Source organism: Pinus tabuliformis, chromosome 8 (assembly GCF_031772625.1).
Source record: "Pinus tabuliformis cultivar Carrire ecotype Pingquan chromosome 8, CPIR1, whole genome shotgun sequence".
Taxonomy (NCBI): Eukaryota; Viridiplantae; Streptophyta; class Pinopsida; order Pinales; family Pinaceae; genus Pinus; species Pinus tabuliformis.
In genome coordinates, this window is record NC_142294.1 from 221,724,099 (window position 1) to 221,741,585 (window position 17,487).

Genomic DNA, 17,487 nt, shown 5'->3' on the forward strand with positions numbered 1-17,487 from the left:
TTGTTCCTTGCATAGCTACCTTCTGCACTTCCTCGACTAATTTCTCTATAGTGGGTCCTTCAACTGCGAGGCACATTATCCTGTGAGTCTATTATATGCCCTTTAACTTGTTTTGTACTTACAGAGTGATTTGGTTGGCTTCCTCTGTCCAAGGTTGGGTTTTGGCCCTAATAATGGTCTCTTTCTGGCACAACTCTTCAATTTCAATATGTATCTTCTTTCCTTCCTGTAACCATGCGAATCATTGTACAAGCACCAAAGTGCGCACAGTCGACCTTATCTCATCAAATTGTTGTTGTTTTTCTCTAAGGTCAGTGTCAATCTTTTGCAGACTGTGGTCCTCCTACATAGATTTCCAGAGCTCCATGTCTTGTTCAAATAATTATGTGCAGTCCTTGACTGTTGCATCTAGTGTGGCCATTCCCTCCTTGATAGCTGATCCCAAACCACTAGCGGAGTTGTCGATTGTAGCTTCGATTATAGCTCTGAAATCTGTAGTTGTAGCTCAAATAGGACTCGATTGATTTCATCCTTGGAATCCTTAACCACGGAAACCAGCTTTTGGATCTTTTGTGTTGATTTGTCATCCTCTGAAATGTTGATTTCAGGAAGCTCATTACACGCTTATGTAATCACTGCTTCTAAGTTCTGGTAGCGCATGGTAAATTCTTCCTTCTCTTTCATCACCTATGCCTTTTCTTGAAATATCTGCTGGTTATTATTCTTAACTTAATTAATGACCATCAGTGCATGCTGCTCCCTAACCCTCAGTTCATCTGAAATGCCTTGGTGTAGCTCATGTAGAGTCTAGATAGGGAGTGTCACGAGGTTGATTCCTATACCCTTGATCTGTGAAAGTTGGGTGTTGGCCTCTTCTGATTGAGCGCACAGGACCCCATCTAGAAAATGAATCACATGAAGATCCAAAGTTTGATTAGTGTCCAATACTGTCATTCTCACTTTCTCCAAGATCACTTGAATCCCGCCCGCTTGACCAATGCTCGCTTATAGTCGCCCTGTTTGGATATGCAGATCGCGCAGATCCTTCTACACATTTCCCAATGCCTACTGGTACTGTTGCTCAAACTAGGTCCATAACTCTGTTGTGGTGTCCCAAACCTTGTCTTTAATCTCATCTAAGTCCCCTTCAGTGAGGACTAGTGGATCCACCTGGGAGAATATTGTGGACTTCTACTTCTTTCGCGGTCCCGAGGTGGTCTGCTTCAATCTTTTCTTGACCACAAAGGGGGTTCCCTGCTCCACGCCCTTGCCTAGTCCTGGGTGTGTTGAGAATCAGAATCCTCAGCCTCTATTGTATTTTCCAGGGTCGCTTGCTCTTTGTTAGCAGTTGCCTTAGCAACAACTTCCTTGTCCGCAGCTTCCTTAACAACAACTTCTTTCTGTTGCGCAACTTTCTCCTGAGCTGCAGCCCACTGGGCCTCCTTTTGTTTTTTTGTTACTGAGGTCTACACGGTCGTACCTTCCATTGCCTTGCCTGTTCCTATGCCTAGATCAAATGGGTAAAGCCACTCCCCTAGCCATTTACCAACAATTTCTTAGACATTCGCCTCACCAAAAAGATAAGGCAACTTAGGCCATATCTTCTTCGGATCCCTGCGCACATGAATAGATACATTATGGAAGTCTACTTTGAACTCTGCATGCAGCTCAAGTTGATCGTATAAGGTAGGTGACAACCTCCGTCTTTGGCTAATCATCGTGCACAGATCCATCTCCACTAGCACCCAAAACATCTTGGTCTCAGTGACCTGCACTGCGTCTTTTGTTGCCCAGAGTGAAGCAAACTTCACTACCTCTGGAAGGTCTGGGTCTTGAGGAGGAAACTGACTATCCTCTGGCATCCTCCATGCTACTAATATGATCAATAGTAACAACCAAACATAATGAAATGTCTTGCCCTCATCCTGGGCCTCTCGACAATTCGCCAAAAAGTCCTTGCACAGGTATCGAGCCCAGTTGTACTGGACTCCTTTGGCACATTGTGTAGCCAAGGAGATCACTTGCATCAGAAGCTCGTCCATGTGGCAGTTCTGCATGATCTTGCATGCCAAAACCTACACGGCAAACTCCACCGCGGGGTCTGAAATGGAGCAAATGGAATATCCGCGCAAATTTTTCATCAATCCAAACTCGTTGTTGATATAATCTTTGAGTTGCTTCTCCTCTGTTTTCCCTCCAAATGCCTCTGTTGGATCCACACCTTGATAAGGCAACAAGGTGATCTGGTGGATCAACATATTAGTGATATGGATGGGTTCTCCTAGCTAAAGACACCCACCGTGCAGTAGGGTGAGTAATTGTTGATGAGCCCAAAAAATGGACAATTATTTGGGCTCATTCAACCTCCTAATTTGAATTAATCCACCATTCTGATTAGTTTATTGCATGTTTTTTATTATATTTATGCTAATAGAGTGAATTTGGTTAGTCATTATGCCAACAAGTCTAATGGGTGCTTTGTGTAGCCTTTTTGGTCAATTTGGAGACAAAATTGAAGGTCTTAATGAGCACTTGGTAGCCAAATTCGTGGGAAGACAAGGGAGAGGATTTGTAGGAAGGTGTCCCCTTCATTTATGGGCCCTTACCTCGAATTCTCCACCATCAGCTCAGAGTTCAAAGGCCACCAAATCAATCAACACAAGGGCAGCCAAGCAAGTCAAGTAGGACTGCTGTTAACTACAAGTCTTGGGCAGCCGAGTCCCTAAACTTTAGGAGGACTGTTGGGTCCTCAATTTGTATAAATAAGAAGGCTTAGGGACTCATTTTGGTTAGCCAGTGGATGTTACCTAGTTAGCCAGTAGATAGTAGCTAGTGGTTAGTCATTTTTTAGCCAATAGTTAGCTAGTTTGTAGTTCGATTTTTATGCAATAGATTAGCTTTGCTTTCAGCTCATTTTCAAGTCCTTCTTGTGGATAGTTTTGATGTAACTCTTCATTTCTTGATCAATAAAGATGAATCCAGCTTTGCACCAGCTCTAAATCTCTCTTTGGAGGCTGTAGCTCTTGGGGTTGGGCCCATCTCAAGCGCCCAGTACCTCCTTTGTTTATCTTTATGTGTTTTGCTGTGTTCTTAAAATAAAATCTGCTATCTAGATTTAGATCTTTCTTTGTCATCTAGATTTCTTTTGATGGTTAAAGTAGCTTTTTATGTTTGGAATAGAGTGGTAGGATTTAGTCATGCATTCAGATCTTTTGGATTGTTCTTGCTCACGTGTTGTACATGGTTTCCTTGCAAATAAAGTTGTTGTCCATTCTTGCTACTGTTAGCTAGATCATATTAGGGTAGCATAACTAGATCTTTGTTTTCTTGCATGTCTTTGTTTGTTCAGTTCGAAAAACCACTTGCAGAGTAATTGCTATCCTTCCTTACCTTCCCATACTCCATCCAACCTACCTGCTTCATCCTTCACTTATAAACCTTACCTTACATTTGCCTCATCCACTTACTTTGCCATGATTCTCATCTTCTTGTGCAACATCACTTCATCCATCCTTGAACAAATCCAATCGCTCCTTAGCCTCATCCACCAAGTCCTAGACCTCTTCACACCCCTATTTCACCTCCATACTCATTCCTCCATCTTTTTCCCTCCATCCATGCTCCAAAATCCCAATTCGAAACATCCTATAGAAGAATTACAGAATATCCTGTAGAAACCCCTGCAGACTTCCTGTAGAAGTTCATAAACACGGTTGCATGGCATCCAAACTTTGTGAAACTCTCGGAAAGAATGTTAGGGATCCCTTAGACCCTCTCTGTACCTTCCTAACCTCTTCCATGCATTTCTCCTCCTTGATCCACCTCTGCACAGTGAAAAGCCAGTTAAAAGCACATGCATGATAATTCTAACAACTTAATCAAAAATACAAAAAGATGTTTTCTTCAGATAGTGATAACTTAGACACATGCATTTTACCTTCCTAGAAGTAATGGCATCTCTTTTCGTAGTTTGCATTCTCTCCTTTGCATCAGTAGGACTAGCTGGTAGAATTAGGGTTTGCTAGGGTTTGCGTTTCTTTTTGGCTTTCAGTTTCATTTTGCAATTAGATTAGCTTCCTTCGAGTGAGATTTCATCCATCAATTAAAAAGCTTCTTCTAAGAGCTCATAGAAGTTGGCTTAAGCTCCTAGTGGACTTGTGCCAGCTGACCAAGTGACAGCTGCGGCAAGAGCTAGTACTTGTGCATACAGCACCATCGCTTCCAAGTTTGTTACGAACTACCGGGTTGATAAAATTAAAGAAGGGAGTTCCAGGAGTTGTAGCATTATTGCTACAATACTGGGGCTCACCATATTTTTGGCGCCGTTGCTGGGGAAGCGTCAGAGTATTGGTGATTGCCGCTTTTCTTCTATTTTCCACTATAACCTTCTGCTAAGTAGTTTATTTCATTTCCATTATGCAATTTCGTTTATGCAAAAGTAGATTAGCATTTCCCGCTTTCATAGATTAGCATTTCAATTCCGCAATTTCATTTCTGCAAGCATAGATTAGCATTTCAATTCCGCAAGCGTGGACTAGCATTTCATTCCTGCAATTTCATTTGAGCAAAATAGATTAGTCATTTCCTGCTTTCATTTCAATTCCGCATTTTCATTTTAGCAAGATAGTTAGTTGCAGTTCAATCTATTTCAGTTTTGCAGGTAGAAGTAGAAAAAAAAGAAAAAAATCAACCAAAAATATTTCATTTCATGCCTTGTAGGAGTAGAGATAAGTTAGAAAAATGATTTCACAACCCCCCCACTGCTTCACACAGCCAACATTCTCTCTTCTTCGATGGTTGTGATTAAAGAACCCCTGGGTGGACATCAAGGCATATTTAAAGAACCTCTAGGGAAGAAGAAGAAGAAACCATTCCTCTGGAGCAAATGGCTACAAGTAGAAATGTTGGGAGCAATAACTTGTCCAAGAATGAGTTTGCAACTCAAATGGAAGATTTCAAGAGTGATATGAGGCAGTTTCTTGCCATGCAACTGGATACCTTACAAATCCAAAAGAAGCAAGAAGAAGCCAAGAGGGCTTTGGCCATTTTTTGTCCTAGATGCACTAGAAAGCATCCTAGGAACGAATGTCCAATACACTCTCTAGAAGTGTGTTTCATCTGTGAAGAATACCATCCTACGAATCAGTGCCCTTCCTTGCCTGGACTTAAAGTTGCATATCAAAGAGTTAAAGGAGCCACTGAATCACTCTATTATATGAACCAAAGGAGGCCACATGAACCTAGATCTTACCAGCAGGAACTGCAAGGGACACCTGAGACCTATTATGACCCCTACCAAGCCACTTTCATGCCTTCTTGGGGTCCCCCTGCTCATCCTTCCTGGTTCACACCTCCTCCTTGTTCCTTCACAGATCCATATTATGCCCAACCAGTTGCTCATTCATTTCACTCTTATGCTCAGCCACAGCCTCAGTGGAATGCACCTTATCAGGAGTGGAGGCACCAGTACCACTTTCATCCCGCTCATTTTCCTCCACCACCTGCTCATCCAGAACCATCGCCTCCTCCTCCACCAAGGCAACCACAAATGCCTACCCAACCACAATGCCATCCATCTCCATCTCAATTTCACACCTCCACTCAACTACCCGTACCATTTCCAAAGCCATACCATGGAGTAGCTCAACCCAATTGCAAAGCTGAGGCACAACATGTGCAAATGACTACTCTTGAGCTCGATGATCTTCACCATAGCTCAGGAAGCGTATTGCAAAAAAGAGACTATATTGAAATCATTGAAGGACCACATCAGGCACAAGAAGATTCAGAAGAGGAAATCAAAGAACCATGGGCTTTACTTGATGAAGAGAAGACATCAGAATCAGAGATAAAGAAAGATCCTTCATGGTTACCATCAAATATTCCATGGATTCAAGAGAAAGATCAGCAAAAAGAGGAAGATGGGAAAGTCATGTTAGAGGGTGACATGAAACATGATCCAGATCAGCAAAAGAACCGAGGATATCAAAGCTATATTGAGATATGGTTTCAGATCGTCACTAAGTTGCAGCGGTACTCTCTTCCTCAACTATGTTTGATCCCTTCAAAGTCAAATCGTTTTGTCTCTAAAATATGGATACCTGTCAAAGAATGCATTTCGAGCCTTCACATCATCTTGTCTCTAATCTCGATGTGCACATTGCTCCATTGGAAGTATTATTATACTTGAGAATGAGTTTGTTTCTCAAGTAGGGTAGGGTAGAAAAAAGAAAAAAGAAAAAAAAGAGAAAAAAGAAAAAGAAAAAAATGAAAAAAGAGGAAAATAGAAATCTAAGGTGAAAACCTCCTCGGAGGCACCTTAGATTGGCTCATTGATTGAAAACCTCCATGAGGCGGTCAATGGGTTGGAAAAAAGAGAAAAGAGAATAAGATCTTTGGGTGAAAACCACCCTTGGAGGCACCCAAGGCAGGCAATTAGGGTGAAAACCTCCATGAGGCGCCCTAGTTGTTTTTCAAAAAAAAACAAAAGAGAAAAAGAAGAAGAAAAATAAAACTAATTCCATTGGCTAATTGCAGGTTGCAAGAAGGACGTTTCATGACAAGAGGAGCACTCAAATCAAGGTTAAAGGAATTTTTCTTGTGCCTTCTACAGGAAGCTCTGTATTTCTACAGGAAACATCCTGTAGAACCCTTGTACGAACCAAATTCAAGTCTAAAATGGAATCTGATGGTGGAAATCTGTTGATTAGGCCTACAAGCACTTGTGTGTCCATCCCTTGCCTTTCTCCATCATTTTTTCCACCTCATTGTGCTTCTCATTGTGCTTCTACAGGAACTTCCTATAGAAATTGTGGGAAACTAGACATGGATTTCAAAAAGTGGTTTGGCAAACATGGTAGCTTCCTCAAGGGTTCAGAAGCCCTCATGCGATCTTCCAACTCCTCCTCCATCATCTCCATACCTGCATCACAGCCCAAGCTCAGTTTTCCCTTCCATGCAAACACATGCAAAGTGCCTTGAAGCAAAAACACATAGAACATAATTTGTTTTTGCCATAACTTGAAAACCATGCATCCATTTGACAAACCGTTTCATGGGGAATTGTACAAGGGTGATGGCAACATGCTCGAGCAGTTTCAGGCCATTCTGGTGCGCGGTTTCCAAGAAATCAGCCTCCATCACCATCAGCAATTTTTGCATTTTCTCCATATCCGTGCATCCGTTTCAAAACTTGTTTCACGGGGATATGCATATGAGTGATGGTAACCTACCCAAGCAGTTTCGGCCGATTTCGATGCGCGGTTTCCGAGAAATCGATCTCTGAAATATTCAGCCATTTCCCATTTTTCTCGAAATCCTTACATCCATTGATCACGATTTTGCTATGGGAGGTGCATCATGATGATAGGAACATGCTCAGCAAGTTTCAGATCAATCTGGTTTACCGTTTGGGAGCAATGGAGAAAACAAGTTCTGGTTCTGTGACAATGCAGCAGCAGCAGCTTGAACGTGCAGATTTGAACGTGGAAACAATTGCCTGGAGCTTAGATCTTTCTAGAGGACACCTGCACAAGAAAAAACAACCAAAAATCATCAGCCATGCCCTCATGCAACCAAAGGATCCAAGCATGCAGCAGCAAAATATGAGCATGCAGCAGCAAAAAGCTTCACAGCAGCCATTTGACTTCAGGTACGTGACTAAAACCTATTCCTCTATTGCATGAATCTAATTCAAGAAATGCATGAACGAATGGAATGGTGAAATTGAGCCATGAATATAGGAAGGTTAACTTGACATCTAGTTCTCTAGCACTCACGAGAAAATCACGTAGCATGCATGGATCAGTCATGCACGTGAGATTTAAAAAAACACAGACAGTGTGGATATTCTAAACTACAGTGCAACTAATGGTAAGTGATTACAGGCAGAGAACAAATAGTTAACCACTGAAGTTCATGATAGCACAACAGTTTGCATGGGCTAGCACACGTCTTTGCCACCTCACTCCACCAAAAATCACGCAGAAATCAATGAGCGCTCAGCTAAAATTCATAGACTGTTATTCAACTTGCACTTGCAACATGTTCAACTGAAGTATACATCCTCTGCTTCCACAAAATGATTAACCTATCGTCCTCCGCTGAGTTTTTATACCTGTTTTCGAATTTCTCTAGTGCATCGGGCTCACGCAAAGGCAGAATAACATTCTACAGGAAATGGGTGGGGTCTTCTACAGGAAGTACAGCATAGCCTTCCGAAGCAGTCTGACAGAGATGGAGGATACAAGACAAGGTGGGATGAATGAAAATCCAAGGGACATGGTGTTGTCAGACAATGATGCTGGACAAAACACAACTGTTATTGCATCTTTTCAAGAAACACATGTTGATTCTAGATAGTCAAAACAGCCTATTTCAATTCCAATATTGGGAGAAATAAATGACGGCCATGCAGGGAGATGTGTAACAGAGGCTACTCAGCAGGATGCTTTTTTTGCCAGAAATGCAAGGACCATCAACATCCTCATTGGATGAGAACTGCAATGAAGACACAGGAAACTATGCTGCTGAGAAGGATGTCGTGATGGCTAACTTGCAAGGATGTCCAGGACCATTGGTGGATGAACGTATTGAGATTAGTAGTTTTGAGGATTCTTCACAGCCTTCTCAGAAGTCAAAGGAATCAATAGAAGCACAAGGGATCTTAGAATCACTATTGGATAAAAGCACCGAGACTATAGAGGTTCTACAGGCAGAGGTTCCTTCGGGGGACTTTCAGGGAATGCCAGAATTTATATTAGCTAAAATTAAAGTTGAAAAGACAGAACAGTGTGTTGCAAACACTTCTATGGATGTTGACACGCAGGGAATGCCTGAATTTGTATCAGATAAAATCAGTGATGAAAGGACACAAGAACATGTTGTCATGATATGTGTTGGAATAAATGGTGAACTGAACTGTTGGACAAAAATGAATGAAGAGTTTTGGCCAAAGATATCAGTCCTTCTAACAGTGAGGAAGAAGAGCAGAAAGGGGGAGAAGATGAAGGCTGCCACAGCCCAGTTGAAAGGAAAATCGCCCACAGCCAAGCAAGATACAGTGGTGTTGTCTGTTTCTACAGGAAGCCAGAAAACGTAGCTACAGGACTTTCTACAGGAAGTTTGGAAAAGGGAAGCAAAAGGAGAAATCGGCCGAGATTTCAGCTAGGGAGGCCACCAGGGCCATCAAAGATGAGGAGAGAGATTGGTTGCTCAGAGGATGAGCAACACTTTCAGTAGGGGGGTGATGATGAGCCCCAAAAATGGACAATTATTTGGGCTCATTCAACCTACTAATTTGACTTAATCCACCATTCTCATTAGTTTATTGCATGTTTTTTATTATATTTATGCTAATAGAGTGAATTTGGTTAGTCATTACACCAACAAGTATAATGGGTGCTTTGTGTAGCCTTTTTGGTCAATTTGGAGACAAAATTGAAGGTCTTAATGAGCACTTGGCAGCCAAATTCGTGGGAAGACAAGGGAGAGGATTTGTAGGAAGGTGTCCCTTTCATTTATGGGCCCTTACCTCGAATTCTCCACCATCAGCTCGGAGTTCAAAGGCCACCAAATCAATCAACACAAGGGAAGCCAAGCAAGTAAAGTAGGATTGTTGTTAACTACAAGTCTTGGGCAGTCGAGTCCCTAAAGTTTAGGAGGACTGTTGGGTCCTCAATTTGTATAAATAAGAAGGCTTAGGGACTCATTTTGGTTAGCCAGTGGATGTTACCTAGTTAGCCAGTAGATAGTAGCTAGTGGTTAGTCATTTTGTAGCCAATAGTTAGCTAGTTTGTAGTTCGATTTTTATGCAATAGATTAGCTTTGCTTTCAGCTCATTTTCAAGTCCTTCTTGTGGACAGTTTTGATGTAACTCTTCATTTCTTGATCAATAAAGATGAATCCAGCTTTGCACTAGCTATAAATCTCTCTTTGGAGGCTGTAGCTCTTGGGGTTGGGCCCATCTCAAGCGCCCAGTACCTCCTTTGTTTATCTTTATGTGTTTTGATGCGTTCTTAAAATAAAATCTGATATCTAGATTTAGATCTTTCTTTGTTATCTAGATTTCTTTTGATGGTTAAAGTAGCTTTTTATGTTTGGAATAGAGTGGTAGCATTAAGTCATGCATTCAGATCTTTTGGATTGTTCTTGCTCACGTGTTGTACATGGTTTCCTTGCAAATAAAGTTGTTGTCCATTCTTGCTATTGTTAGCTAGATCATATTAGGGTAGCATAACTAGATCTTTGTTTTCTTGCATGTCTTTGTTTGTTCAGTTCGAAAAACCACTTGCAGAGTACCTGTTATCCTTCCTTACCTGCCCATACTCCGTCCAACCTACCTGCTTCATCCTTCACTTATAAACCTTACCTTACATTTGCCTCATCCGCTTACTTTGCCATGATTCTCATCTTCTTGTGCAACATCACTTCATCCATCCTTGAACAAATCCAATCGCTCCTTAGCCTCATCCACCAAGTCCTAGACCTCTTCACACCCCTATTTCACCTCCATATTCATTCCTCCATCTTTTTCCCTCCATCCATGCTCCAAAATCCCAATTCGAAACATCCTGTAGAAGAATTATAGAACATCCTGTAGAAACCCCTACAGACTTCCTGTAGAAGTTCATAAACACGGTTGCATGGAATCCAGACTTTGTGAAACTCTCGGAAAGAATGTTAGGGATCCCTTAGACCCTCTCTGTACCTTCCTGACCTCTTCCATGCATTTCTCCTCCTTGATCCACCTTTACACAGTGAAAAGCCAGTTAAAAGCACATGCATGATAATTCTAACAACTTAATCAAAAATACAAAAAGATGTTTTCTTCAGATAGTGATGACTTAGACACATGCATTTTACCTTCCTAGAAGTAATGGCATCTCTTTTCATAGTTTGCATTCTCTCCTTTGCATCAGTAGGACTAGCTGGTAGAATTAGGGTTTGCTAGGGTTTGCGTTTCTTTTTGGCTTTCAGTTTCTTTTTGCAATTAGATTAGCTTCCTTCGAGTTAGCTTTCATCCATCAATTAAAAAGCTTCTTCTAAGAGCTCATAGAAGTTGGCTTAAGCTCTTAGTGGACTTGTGCCAGCTGACCAAGTGACAGATGCGGCAAGAGCTAGTACTTGTGCATACAGCACCGTCGCTTCCAAGTTTGTTACGAACTACTGGGTTGATAAAATTAAAGAAGGGAGTTCCAGGATTTGTAGCATTATTGCTACAATACTGGGGCTCACCAATTGTCTAACACATATGGAGTTAATGTTTGTACGGATGAAGTGTAGCACCTAGAGCATGTTCAGAAGGCCCACTTTCTCAACTCCCATAACCCACTTCATAGGCTTTAGTCGCGTAACCCCAGTTTCCTCATAATAGATTTTTGCCAAATATTTATTCGGCGCAAGCTGAGGGAATTTCTCGTGATCTCGCAAGTCCCAATCCTTCACCTTGGGCGACGTGATGTGTCCCGACAATGCGCCCTCAAACACCACCTTCTTTGGAAACAATGGTGTAGAGATCATGAATTTGGCAGTGTCCGGGTCTTTAGGCACCTTGGTTGTGCCATTGCGCAGTGGGATGTATTTCGAGAGCCGATTTATAGGCTCACCCTCATCGGCATCCATCTCCTTGATGCCTCCACAAATTTCTTCTTCATCTAAATCAAGGGGCTCATGTGGCTGTTGTGCTTTCTCCATTTTCCCCTTCTCATGAATCTCTGTGGGAATTTTTCGTGGTGATTGCCTCACTGGAAGTTGTTACAGCTTTTTTCGAATTTTTATCAACTGCATAGGGCTTAGGTCTAAGAAACCTAGGCACCGTAGTCAGAACTCTCATAGGAATAGAGGACGTTCTTTCAGCGGAGGGTGTGGCTTCAGAGGGTGCAACTTCGGTTGCGGGTGTAGTGGTCATCATTCTCTCAAGGATCATCTCTCAGCGCCAATCAGGTAAATTGGTGAACTCTGGTCATGCTAAACTGTCCTCTCAAACCTTATCAGACATACAACAATCATTCTGGTAGCAAATATTAAGGAAAACTTGTTGAAAGTAAAGTGTTCGAATGTTGGTCAGCCTGCCATATTTATAGGAAAATTTGAATTCGAATCCAAACGTTCCCTCCAATTTTCTATCATTAAGGCATCTTTGGTGACAGATTTCCAAATATTTTCACCGTAAATTCGCCCTCCCCACTCTTCCTAACAGAATTTTTTTTGTCCAATCATCTACAGTGCATTCAACAGCTACTTTTTGACCCGTCTGCGTGGCACAAACCTCCATGGCATAGCTCCCCTCGGCGCCCTACATTCTTCCATCGCGCAGCCCTCTTACCTCGTCTTTCCAATTTTTGAGCAATGTATTTTATGGTCATGTACTTACTTACAGCTGCCTGGAGTGCTAAGACTATACTACCATCACATAGTCATTGCGAAGGGGCGGGATCACCCTTGTACAACTTCAATCGACTTCCATTGACTCTACCTTGAAACAATTCTCCATTCAGCTTCGCGAGTTGAATTGCACCACCATCTGTAATTTATTTTACAACATAGGGTCCAAGCCAATGCATTTGAAAATTTCCAAGAAATTTCATAAAATCTTTGTCATATAATAAGACCAAATCTTTAACCTGGAAGGTGCGCTGCTTTATATGTCGATCATGCTATGCCTTATTGCGCTCCTTTTTCACCTGTTGGTGAAATCCTGCTAAAAACTGATCCTCCTATGATTCCATCAGTTGTGTGAGGTGCTCCTCCATGGTCTCACGATCAGCCATATCGGTCAGTGCTACAATCCGTAGACGTGACACAATATATTCCATGGGCATCACATCCTCCTCCCCATAGACCAACCTGAAGGGGGTTTCGCCTGTCATCTTTTTACAAGTACTTCTATAAACCCATAGGACTGTTGGTATGCGCACATCCTAATCATTTCGCTTCGCGTTGCAAACCTTCATTAAAGCGCTCTCTAGGATTTTGTTGAAGGCTTCAACCATACCATTAGCTTGAGGGTGATAAGGCATACTTTTTTGATGATAGACTTGGAATTCTTCAAGCATCACGACAATCGTTTCATTTAAGAAGTATGTGCCCCTATCACTCATTAATATCTTAGGGCAGCCAAAGCATGACAAAATAAACTAAAAAATAAATTGCGCAGTAGTAGATACTCTACATTCCTTTATCGTTTGTGCTTCCACCCACTGCGTCAAGTATTCAGCTGTTGTAATAATATATCACGCTCTATTATTTTTCCCTGGTGGTTGGTTCGGACCCAAAAAATCAATCACCCACTTAACACCTACAAATTTATTTGTGGATTTAAGGGAAATTCATCCCTCTGTGATGGTCTCCCCATCCTTTGGTAAGCATCACATGCCCTACAATATGCTTTGGCATCCTTATGTATCGTTAGCCACCAAAGTCCTGCATGTAGTATCTTCTGCGCTGTCTCTCTTCCTGCATAGTGGCCTCCCGCTACTCCACCATGTGCTTCTGCGAGGATGCTTGGTCGTTCAAACTTTGAGACATATCAGTGCATTATCTCATCGCATTCCATTTTTATAGGTGTTCAGCGATCACAGAAAAATCAGTCGCGCAAACCACCAACTCCTTTTATTGTGTAGAATATCCTTCTAGGTTTGTGCCAGTTGTTAAAAACTAGATTATATCAGAAAATTGATTGTCTGCAAAACGAACAACAAACAGTTGCACATCAAGCAACCCTTATTCCAAACTAGTAGGTTCATCACTAGTCTCAATCTTGTAGAGATGATCAGGACCATCATTCAATCATCTAGGCTTCACAGTTACCTCAAACTCATACTCCTAAAAGAGCAACAACCATTTGTAGATATTCCCCCCCCCCAAGCACAGGGTTATTAACGAGGTATTTTAGAGCTTAAGGTTTTGTTTACATCTTCAAGTGTGCATCTAACAGATAGTGCCGGAATTTCTGTAACGCGTACACCATAGCCAGTGCTTCGCGCTCTCTAGTCGAGTAGTTCTTCTCCGCCTTTGACAACTTCCTACTCGCAAACGCTATAGGATGATCAATATTGCCTTCACCGATTTGGGTCAACACCACACCTAGTGCAATACAAGAAGCATCTACATGAACATGAAACTTCTTTTTCCAATCCGAAAATAACAAAATGGGCACAGTGACCATTTTTTCTTTATAATATCTAAAATGTTCTGACACTCTTCATCCCAGTAGAATGTCGTGTCTTTATTCAATAGTTTCTCCATTAGCGCAGTGATTTGCGTATAAGCCTTGATAAACTTTCTATAATATTCTGTATGGCCCCATGTCGTGCATAGCTGTGTTACATTCTTCGGGGCCTCCAAATTGACAATAATAGCTATCTTGGCAGGGTCTACCATCAATGTCTGCTTGCAAACCACATGACCTAGCAATATCCCATAAGGAACACAGAAGATGCATTTCTTCAAATTTAGGGTGATCTGATGTCTATGATGGGTGTCCAACATAAGGCTCGACTTGCAACGTGGCACTTTACCAACCCAAAGACAATCCAACCATCAAAGTAAAATTCTAAGAATTTGTGGATGAATTCCTTAAAAGATGTTATTACTACCCATGAGAAGATCGCAGATGCATTCTTCAATCCAAATGGCATTATCGTATATTGAAAAAATCCCCATTCTGCCGTGTAGGTGGTCTTGCTACAATCCTTTGGCGTGATCTTGATCTAATGGTACCCCGAGAACCCATCAATGAATGAATAGGTTTCCTACCCTCCAACATTCTCCAGGACTTCATCTATAAATGGCATTGGAAACGGGTCATGGATGCACACATCATTGAGCTTCCTTAGATCAACACATATCTGGATTTCATCTTGTTTCTTCTTCTCCTAGACTACCATAGGACTTACCTAGTCAGGTTCTTCCACCGACTTAATTATCCCAGCCTCTAGCATTTTGTCCAACTCCTTGCGCACTTTTTCCTTATACTTGGGATTCAAACGATAGGTTCATTGTTTTACAATCTTCGTGTCGGGCTTCAAAGTAATATTCATCATGCCTAGATCCCCTACTATCCCCTTCAGATCTAAGAACTTGGTGGGAAACAAGTCCTGGTATTCGTGCAATAGTTCTGCGACCTTATCAACTGTATCTTAATCCCAATAATCACCTATTTTAGCAAACTTCGGATGCGCGTCTAATCCAATGTTTACCTTCCTAGTCTTCAAGGGTTCTACTATGTTAGGGATTTCTTCTTTAGGTCCTTCAACTTCGCGTTCTCCCTCAGACTCTGGAATGCTGATATTTCTGTGATCATCTTCTTCTTCTTTTGCAGTCAAGTTATAGCATTCTAGCGCATGGTGCAGTTGCGTATTCCAGTCTGGTTGAACCCATTCTATTGAGTCCTTAGGCATTGTAAATATCGCAGCCTTAATTTCTTGGAGCACTTCATCAATACATTCAAAGCCATCCTCAAATCTGAAAGTTAACAAGAAACTTTCTGTTGGGCATGGAATCTGTAGAGCTGTAACAAGGGTCTCTTTCACCTCTAGTTATCCCACATTAATAAGTCAATCCGGGAACGCTTTGTTATTGCAAAGAGTATCTCAATCCGAGGCTATTCGTCAGAGTAATGCTTAGTAGTACAGCGTTCAGAAAATACAAGAGTAAAGGGATGCTAAACTATGACTAAATTACTCTTAAAAGAATAAAATCACACAAGGCAGCTTATCAGTCAAGGGTGCGAAAGCGATAACCTATCCCTCTAGAAACTGATGGAAAGGAAATTAGAGCATGGACCATAGGTCTGGGAGCTAGGCAGCGACTGCTGAGGCTAACTACAGCCTTAGACCTTCTCTCACACCAAAGCAGCAATTGCAAGTAAATGGAACGGCAGAAAGTAAAATGGAACAGCAAACAGGAAATGGAACAGCAAGTCTAAAATGGAACAGCAGTAAATGGAACAACAATCAAATAAACTAAGTCTCGCGAGTCAGAACTAAACTTGCTCTATTGAACCAAACTCACATTCTGCAATAAAATAGCAATCTTCTCTCTTAAGGCAAATTGGATGGAATGTACTTTATGGAACAACACTCACTGATGAATTATGGAACAGCAAGAATCAACCATATATACACACAACACGCTAATATAGTAATCTGATGATTAAGGAGAATACGACTATGTTTCCAAATAGAATAACATTACTTCCGGATTCCAATAATTGGGATTTCAAATGAATCCAATAACAGTAATATTCAGTACAAATGCTCTGTAACAGAAATAGTTGGTTTAGACTAATAACACGCAATCAACTCTGAAAAGATTCACTCATACAATACAAAGTCGCTACATAAATTTCTTGAAGAAACCATTAATGAATTAATCGTAGTAGAGCATGGAATAGCATATGAAAAGCATGTCAGATTACTGAGCAATAAAGATAAGCAAACCACGCAGAAATCAAGTTATAATGATACAAAAGCAAGTGTTCTTCGGAGCCGGGCCCGTAGCTTCCAACGGTACACTGCCTTAGATTACTCCAGACGCAAAGATGAAATAAACACCAAGTATTTTATATTAACGCATCAACAAACGTACAGCAAACCAAGTCTCAGTGAGAGTCGATGATCAAAGTTTAGTCTGAAACTGAAATTTACATAAAGAAAAGTCTCCTTGCTTAACGATGTTGTTCCTTTTTATAAAAGTAACGGCGGAGATATCTAGGTAACAAAAATAAGTAAAACAGCGATCCCTCAAGATCAAAGATCCTGAGGGATTCGCCAAGCTGTTAATCCTTTACTTTTATTTCCCTTTTCCGCCGAATTGGTATCCCTTCTTTCTTTCCTGGGTCGTTCTGCTTCGATCTGTTCGATCTCGTTTGCATCCGGTTCCCTTCGAGAGGGACAACAGTTATTCCTCCTTTGTCTTTCCCTTTTGAACGGCAGTTCTTCGTTTCCACCTTTTCCTGCATAGAAAAATGACAATTATGAGCGATTAAGCTTTCCATACTAATTCTCACACATTCTATTAAAATTATTTATTTCTTTGAGTTCATGATGCAGAAAAGGTTACAATTGTTACTGAAATGTCACTAAATTTTTTGGCAAAAACATACCTTTCCAGTGCTCCACACACCCCCCTGCTTACCCTGTTTCATGCCCTCATGAAAACATTATAGTTGACATGCAAGGCGGTAAGAGAATAGGCTGGAGAGGGAACCTCGTGTGGAGGCCTACAACCGTGATGAGCAACTAGATCATTAAAGAACTGATTTGTTTGACCTTCAGGCATTTCATACAAGGCCTGATATCCGGGTGCAGGGTGCCAAATGATTGGACTACGAAATCGATACCCTAACCAGGATGGCCCTGCTTGCAAAATACGCTCGCCATAAAGTTTCAATCGGCTGGCAGCCTAGCTCAAAATTTTCGTATTTGAACGGTTCCCTGAGCTGGATGTTTGGGTTAGAAATCCGGTATCGGAATTTTGCAGCAT

At 41.5% G+C, this 17,487-nt stretch overlaps 1 pseudogene; it reads left to right on the forward strand.

Moving 5' to 3' along the window:
- The first annotated feature begins 8,464 nt into the window (after nt 1-8,464).
- The window catches only part of LOC149234950 (protein NRT1/ PTR FAMILY 7.3 pseudogene), a 46,167-nt pseudogene continuing 37,144 nt past the window's right edge, over nt 8,465-17,487 (forward strand).